The 9,218-nt window shown below is 32.7% G+C and overlaps 1 long non-coding RNA gene across 1 annotated transcript; it reads right to left on the bottom strand.

Moving 5' to 3' along the window:
• Nucleotides 1-382: 382 nt before the first annotated feature.
• LOC147537015 (uncharacterized) lies at nt 383-3,335 on the bottom strand. Its single transcript, XR_015225715.1, has 2 exons — nt 3,016-3,335; nt 383-1,178 (listed from the first exon to the last, which is right to left on the bottom strand). It is a non-coding gene; the product is annotated as an uncharacterized LOC147537015 (long non-coding RNA).
• Nucleotides 3,336-9,218: the final 5,883 nt, after the last annotated feature.

Here is a 9,218-nt window from a genome sequence, read left to right as displayed (position 1 = left end):
CAAACTGAGTTTGCATTTGCGATTTTGCTGACTGCGTTTGCATGTGCGTTTGCATTGTCGCACATTGCCAACTCAGTTTGTATTTGTGACATTGCAAACTTAGTTTGCACACGTTTATATCTTCACAAATTGCTTAAAGCCAACTTTTGGTTTCCACCCAAGAACTTTCCTTGCTTTACTAGTATTGATCTCTCCCTGTATATACGAAATTTTTACCATCAATCCATCTGATTTCATAATTTCACTTTTTTTTTCCTTTTCCTCTTTCTTCACCACTTTTTTTCCATCCGAGTAAATAAAACTTGCTGATCAACAAATTCATATATTCATAAAACTTGAATCTGTAGTGTATCTTCTAACAAACGATTCATTAGAACAACCATTAATAGCAAGAAGACCCTTGATTTGACATTAACCCAAAAACATTAACATAGATTAATCCCACATGATAAGATTTTACGGAAAAAAAAATCAAAACCCATTTAGGATCTAAGCTCTTTCACCACGGATTCTACGAGCGGAACAAAACAGAACAGAATTTTAATGCTAATACAAAAAAAGAAAAATCACAACTTTACATTTTCTGATGCTCTTCTACCTGCACCAAATACCAGAAACATATAGTATATACCGACCTAAGCTACGCATTCAATTTGATCCAGTAGTGAAATTATGTGCCACAATGTAACAGAACGAGCCCATAACTGATGCAATTGTTTATTGCGGGTCCCCAACCGCTTCTTAGCAACAACCAAATCTACTTTTAACACTTTAATGCCCTCAGCAGATTCACCAAACAACCGCAAGATCTGAAAAGGCGTATAGAAAAATCAACGACCAAAAAAAAAGTTGAAATGAAATTGCAAGGGTGTCTTTGAACTAAGTCACATAGTTACTCCTTCGGTCCTTCCTTTTCGTACTTTTTCTTGCCGTCTCAGATTCTAATGCAAGGACACTTGGATATACGTAGTCACCTTAGTGAACTGAAGTTTTTTTGTATGTACATATTATGTGCACTTCACAGAGTGCATAAAAGGTCCTCTGGTTGACACATTATATGTATACACAAAAGTAAGGAATTGGAACTAAAAATAGAGACTCTAATAACGAAGATAAAAGAATATGTGTGTGCATAGGACCATATCAGGGAACTGTTTTTTAACTCACGTATCTGACACCTACTGTAACGCCCCAAGCCTAGATTTCCACGTCGGCCGCCATGAAAACCTAAACTCAAAGCATTTCTCCGCAGAACAGTAAACATAGTTGATATACCCATCAAAAGAGACAAATAATATCAAATGTGAAGCTCATAAGAATCAATAAATCATCTAAAAGAAATCCATTAAACTTTCTTAACCCAAACAATGGTTCTGAATCATCGACACGTAGGTCGGACAATAACGAATGAAACAAATAACTATCTAGAAAGTGAAACTCCAAATAACTACCTAATCTCGAAAGCGAAAACTAAGAAAGAAACTCCGAGCTGACGAACTGAGATCAAACTGGTGGCGCTCCCCGATCTCTATCACCTGAAAAATAGTAGGCTGGGTCAGAACCCAGCTAGTAGATTTCTAATTACCTAAGGTCTAAATAGACCAATTCAACACAAAACCAAGTATCGAACAACAGAACAATAATAACAGTCCATTATGTTACACCTTTCGTGCCGACACAACTGAAGTCAACCTGTTACACGGTTGAAAGGATTCATACAATACACCTTCTCTTTTGGAGGGGCATAACCAATTTTGAGGTCCACGAGATAGCGTCACTTACCATTCGTGTTTGCATCGTCCTAAACCTCTCAATAGACAAAGGATACCACCCAAAAAGGGGATCTGTGCAACACGAGCACAGTGCAACACGAGCACTTTACATATGAGCAGGAGGCGAGCCAACCTCTAGTTGGTAATTACTTCTCAAACTAGAAGTATGTGGTCCACAAGAATGATCTTGTGTTTGCATCGACTTAGACCTCTTCATAAACTAGGGATACCTCCCAAAAAGGGGATCCGTGCAACACGAGCACATATGAGCAGGAAGCGAGCCAACCACCGATTACTTATGGATTACGATCGTCAATCCATATTTGAACTCAAACCCCTGGTCCACTGGGTTGTCCAATATCACATTGACAAACCCGTGTTTGCAATCGATCCACATGTCGAGCCAACCAGTCTTAGTTCATTCCATTAACGGAACTCAAGATCATGGTCCATCAAGTTATCTAATATCACATAAATAACTAGTGTTTGCAATCGACTCACATGTCGAGTCAACTAGTCTTGGTTCCGACTAGCCTATGCTTTCTAGGTTAACAACCTAAAGCAATATATCACACACAACTATTGGTAGCACTCATGCTCCAATATCACACAAATAATCTCATACAATCAATTATCAATAACAATAACATAAACACAAATAATTCTTAATATCTAGGCTGTTGTCCGGGTGTATATATATATATCATATTTGTATAACCTAAATAACCTAGGTTGCTGTCCGGGTATATGTATACTCCATTAATATAACTATAATGTTCTAGGGTTACTTTATTGTTGTTGGAATTAGTTTCTAATCATGGTATAAGTCTATTGTATCACTAATTGGTACTAATTTGATGATAACCTAGCAAAAATTCATGGTTTAAAGTTGTTATTGTTTTAACCATTCAAATCTAGGTTTAAAATTGAAAAGGGCTATGTAAACCCTAGGGAAGAAAAAACCTACTTGATTTTTGTAGCACCAAGAAGAAGAAACCAAACCCTTTAGTAACCCTTTGAAGCTCCCTCACTTTCCCACACTTCTTCTCTCTAGAAATCACTTTCTCTCTCTAGGTTGTATTACCTTCTTTCAATTCCCAGCTAATGAGAAGAAAATAAATAAAAAGGGTGAAAGAAATTAAAGGGTCGGGAAGGGTTAAAGGGTTTTCAAGCTTTATAGGGGTGTTGCTATTTGCACACTCGTTTTTGCTAATAGCACCCCTATAAAGTGAGGGTGTTACACCTACTCCCTCTGCCGGAATCGATACAGGTATCCATGTTACATGGATTTGTAAATAGCTATCTTTCCTTTCTAGAACAGTAACCCTTTTCATTGTATTTAACATATGGCTCTTGAGTATGAATTAGCCAGCTTTCATGTTAAGTAAGATCATACTTAAGGGAGTATCTATGTTACCCTATACAGTGAAGACTTCACAGCTGTATGATGACTAAATATTATATAAACTACTCGTCTTTCATTGAATTAGCTCATTAGCATGTAAACTGTAAAAAAGAAATTCTAAGCTAACATAATAATAATGTTAAACTAGTCTAAATCGTTCAATATTCTGCCCACCTAGAATTATGGAACACAAGAATTTGAATTTTTTTTATGAAAGATTATGAAGGTGTTAACAACTCCAAAAGGAAGAACGAGAAAAATTAAGGATAAGTAAACTTCAAAATCGCAATTATGGGAGTACCAAATTAGGTTATAGATATGATTTTGGTTATAAAAGGTTAACTTTAAGTGTTTTAATTAAGATACTTTAGTTTGTGCTCGAAGCTTCAAACCATAATTTTTTATAACTACAAGAGAGGAAAAGAGATACGGAACGATGTTGATTTTACTACAAAATGATCAATATAAATTATGTGAGAGGAAGACGGGTTAGTCTTGGTAGCTTAATGTGAACATCAACGGAAATGAGTGGAATCCTTCCAAAAACAGGACATGACCTAATTACACTTCAAGGAACTGAAGGAGGAAATGAAGCTAGCATTTGACAAATGAGTTTCAAATTAAAATAACAAAACTAGAAGGGTCCATGGGTATATAGTCCAAAATAATGTTCAAAATGGGTTTAGGATCCAATCTTCTCAAAAAATAGATTTTTAGTCCTTTCACCATATGGACATAAAAACCCTCACTTTCTAAAACAGAGTCCCGTCAATGTCCCACCTTCATATTTCACGGGTTTTTAATTTGGGGGCGGAAAGAATCTGGAAAGGCAAGATTTTGACGTGATTTGGGGGTTTTAATAGGAAGTAACGGATCAAGGATATTTCCAAAACAGATTTGGAAAACGGATATTTTCCAAAACAAATTTTCTCTCTCATCCTTTCAGATTTGGAAACCAAATCTATATATCACTTTCTCTCACTTAACTTTCAGATTTGGAAAGAGTATATTTTCTGAGATCAATTACCGTGATTTGGGGGTTAATATTCAAAACATATATGTCAACTTTCTCTCACTTAACTTTCGTTTTTACTCATACATAAACACACATCGAATACAAATTATGAAACAAGTTCGTAAATTATGTGTTATTTATAACGAGGAAACCATATTTTGTCATGTATACAACGTAATTTATCATATGTATGAGTGTCATGTCCATTATGTACCATTGAATACTTAGATTATTTTCTGACATAAATTACTTGTTTTTTACGCGTACATGTCCATTATGTACCATAAATTATGGTAACATGTTAGAAAATGTAAATCTGAAATCATGTTTTTTGTTATAAAGTATGTGATTTATCATAAATTATGTATACTATATAGTAAATAACACGACCTTTGTACGACTGAAATGAAATTTTATTGAACAATAATCTGTGTTTTATTGTAAATGAAAAGAACATAGTAGACTAGGTAACTTAAAAACAAACTCCGTTGGAATGTTGCCCGAGCTCTCGATCCTTACTGTCTTTGGTCTTCCAGGTCTACGGCGGTTAAAACATGGTAGTGTTTTTGACTCTTCATTAAATGTACGCGGTTCATCAAAGTTAGGGGTAAGGCTTATATGTTCCTTGTAAGTCTTCACATAAGACTCCGTTGTCCAAATAGGATCATAGAAACAATCTTCTTCATCGTAATTTGTGCTTCTATAGTTTATGTGATGATTTTGTAGGAAATTCCATCAGTACTGGTTTGCTACAAGAAAAAAAAAAACATATACATTAGTTAGAAAAATTTATAATTTATCATAAATGACATTAAACAATGAATAAATTATCCATAATGTTTGATAAACTTCAACATGTGTTGGAGATAAATAGTATTTTAGTTTGAATCACATTAACACTGTAATATAACACAAATATGTGTAATTTGCTATAAATTACATGTACTGTTTCAGAAATTACGCAATTATACGTACTTTATGAATAATTAAACATTCTTTTTAAATAAGGCTGCTAATGTATGTATAACTGTTAACAGATTACTTATATTTTACATTCTGTTATACAGTTGCAGTACGGCCGAAATTGGCGTAATGTACTTTAAAGTATGAAAAATTTAATACGAATTACTTATAATGTACATTCTCTTAAGAGAAACCGAACGAAATAATATCTGGATAAAAAATTGTACGGGTGCAAAGTTCTGATGTGAAGAAATGTCAGAAAATCAAAAACCTAATATAAGAAAATCAAAAACCTAAATTACAGATCTGAAATCTTCTGTATGAAAAAGAGAATGAATGATGTTTCGGTTTTAGAAAGAGATCAAAATCATGTTTGTAAATAATTAAAACGATTTATAATCAATAGGAAAACTAATCTAATGAAATATGATATGATGATTCGATGATACAGTGATTACAACCATTTATAAACAAAATCATAAAAATCTTAGAGGATGTTAAGCGAAAACATAAATTTGAAAGATGGTTTCTTACCTTATAATAAGATGAAACTGTGGATCTTGAAAATAAACTGATATGAAGAGATATAAATGGAAATGGAGTTCTGAGCTGGTGTATTGGATTATAATGATATACGAAGCTTCTTCACAATAAGAATGTATATAAAAAGTTTCGGTTTTAGAAAGAGAAACAATTGCGGATTTCCGATTTTGATTATAAATGAAGATCATGTTTCGGTTATTAAGATGGTGATTGGAGAGATAAAGAAGAAGATAAAAAAGGAAACAGAATATTAGTGGATTTGATCAAAACGGAATTGATTTTAATATACATAAGGTTATATTTGGTATTATGAATTACTAAGCATCATATGGATCTGGGTTTTCTATCGAGATGGATCCAAATGGACTAGATATCCATTTAAATCAATATTTTAGTTTTTAAACCCTTTATGGGATTACAGAGGACTAAAACTATTATTAGGGCCTGTTTTTTGATATAAAATTAGAGGCAACTTTTTTCTTTTTTAAATTGTAACCTTGCCTGGAACCATTGACTTTGAAAGTTGAAGACTAAACCTCTTACAAAAGAAGATATGCTCAAATACAACCACAACTCATGAGAGTGTCTCATGAAACAAATTAGAGAGAGAAAATAAATGCCCTCAAAGAAATAAACTTTTTCTCTTCTCACTTAAATGAGGCTTTAGTTTCTTGTATTTGAAAATGATAAATTCTTTCTATTTTTAAGTAAGTTATTGTCTCGACTTCTTGTAGGCTTTGTGCTCCATGATTATTGGGAAATGCTAAGTTCACAAAAAAAATTGACAAATTTTTTGTCAAAATGAGGTGCCAAGTCTCTTTTCGAACTCGACTGAATCCTGACTGTTAAAACATAATTCGTTCATAAATAGAACGGTCCAGATTCAGTCAAATTTTGAAAAGAATCCTGCCACGTCATTTCGAAAAAAAATTTGTCAACTTTTTTTTATAAATTACCTAGCAGCTCCCATAAAGTGTTCAAGTTGTAAGTAACCTTAATATTTTATCATCAAAAGTCCCTTTTTAAATGATTTACAATCAAATTGTTCGAGACACCAAAAAGTAAAAGAGACAATGTGATATAAAACATTTAACGTAGAAAAATTGAATGATGTTAGTCAGTTAGTGAATAAAAAAATAACTGAGCGGAAACGTAATTTTGTTTTGCAACTACTTCCACCAACCTAATTCTAGATTATCGTTCTCTCTATTGTCTCAGCAAACAAATTCAAGACCCAGTTATTAGTTGTGAAGTTTCTTTTCCTCTTTTTACTTGTATTGGTTCAATTAAAATTCGATTTTCGTTTGATTTCTGTTTAATTTTGGTAATGAATTGAAAATATATTTAGTTTGAAATTGATTGATTTTGTAAAAGTGTTGGTTTGATTTAGGAAATGTATTGAAATGCTTTAATACATTTTGATTTTGTTGATGCCGAATATGCCTTTAACCATCAAACTCACGATTCTGTTAGTCAAACATATGAATGCTTACAACCGATAAATTTCTTAGCTTTAAATGTCTAAAATATTTTTTTTAAAATTTTAAGTAAGATTGATACTAAATTCATCGTAGAAAAGAAGTACATTTTTCATTTGTTTTCAAATTTCTACTTTCATATTTCAAGAGAAAATAATTGTACAAGTACATTCAGTGGTACAAAATTACAAATGGGCGTTTCTATATAGAAAAAATAGAAATATTAAATTCTCTCCTCATGACCAAGTTACTCATTAAGATATTGATATTTCATCCGGTTTAAATCTACCAGTAATGTCATTATACTAACAAACAATAATATAAATATTGAACTTTACGATAACAGTTTTAAGTTTCTTGTAGTTTTTGAATGAGTGAACATTGCAAGTTCCTTCAATGTTCGTACATTTTGTAGATCAAGGTGATTCCATATACGCAACTCATTCACCCCACGATAATCCCTCTTACTTCTCCAATTGGTTCTTCCAAGCAATAACACCATCTAATATAGCTCACGAGATGATCCAGTAAAATTGGGTAGTATTCTGAACAGAAGTTGAAGTTGTTTCCCTCTAGATTTCATACGAACTTCTCTATGGAGATTAACAAGAAAAGAATCAGTTTGGCTTGGGCATGTAGACTGCCATTTCAAAATCTTTTGGACTAAAAGAAGAAAGCAAAAGAGGGAAATTTACCATTATTTTATTGGAGAACATGCGTACTAGTTCTTCGAAGAAATGAATATGCCCTATCTGAGGATAAACTGGAAAAGTTTATATCACCCCAACAATCAACTTTTCCACCATTAACCATTTTCTGCACATAAATTACAATAATCATATTTTGATTCAAATTAGGTACTAAGAATCCCAAACTGATGATCCCCATCAGTGTAGGTGTAGTGATTTTGATCTGTTTGGATGCAGATGTCTCAGAAATTTGGGACTTAGAATCAAGGCTTGAATGACACTATTAAACATAACACCATTAACTTGTCAATGATTTTTCTTTTTCGACATCCGGTGAGACGTAAAAGTTTTGTTCAAAGTTTAGTACACTACCAATATAAGCTGGAATCGAATCCATGACCTCACGGTTAGGAAAATAGTTGTAAAAGATGCTTCCAGAAACTCAAATTTGATGGTCGCCATTTCCTTTATATGAGATCCTACACTTCTGAATTGGAAAAAAGGTCTGTCAGGTCAAAAGAGACGAACAAAGAAAATACCAAACAATCTAAAACGATTATATCCAAAGAGCATAGAAGGAAAAGAATACATAAGATAATCAAAACAATGTTTAGACCCTTGAAAATTACTCATCTATAGTATAATGGAATTACTTATTTGAAAAATATTCATCTTTCATTTCAGAATAAAACATTAGTAACTTTCTTTTTCAGTCTACAAATTATTGCATCTGTAAATAAACTTACAAATATAAATTTCTATTATTACAACGGTAAACAAAATTAGAAATATAAATTACTATTATCTTGAAATGATGTACAATTTCGAATTGGTGACGTATTTACGTTTAGAGATGAGCAGTTTCAATATACTTGGGACACCACATACGAATTACATCCTTTTCCGTGTAACTTTGAAATTTTGAAATTTAACTTTGACTTGATATAATTGAAACTAGGTTTCCGTCGCGACAGATCCCTCTTAGCTAACGTCGGAGATGACAAGTTAATCAAACTCCCTCGAAAAGAATAAAAAAATAATGAAAAATAAATAGGGAAGAGATATTAACCAACTTTGAGTTGTAAATCGTGGTCACATGTGATCTTTATGAAAATCTCAATAAAAATGGACGGTCAGACTTATCCCCTGGATAAACTACTGAGCTATTTTAATATAATGGATAGGTGAGAGGTTTATTGGAGCACGATAGTCGAGAAGGTGATCAGAAATGTCAACAACCAAAGTTACAGAACTTCAAGGTTTAAGGGGTTGTGGTATTTTTTGAATCTCATGATTGCAACGCATATTGAATCCAACACTTTTGATCAAGAAGTAACAAAAACTGATAACCCA

The sequence above is a fragment of the Eschscholzia californica genome, unplaced genomic scaffold, assembly GCF_041429995.1.
Source record: "Eschscholzia californica isolate CP2 unplaced genomic scaffold, dmEscCali1.0.p SCAF_5, whole genome shotgun sequence".
Classification (NCBI taxonomy): domain Eukaryota; kingdom Viridiplantae; phylum Streptophyta; class Magnoliopsida; order Ranunculales; family Papaveraceae; genus Eschscholzia; species Eschscholzia californica.
This window is presented reverse-complemented; position numbering and strand designations above follow the sequence as displayed.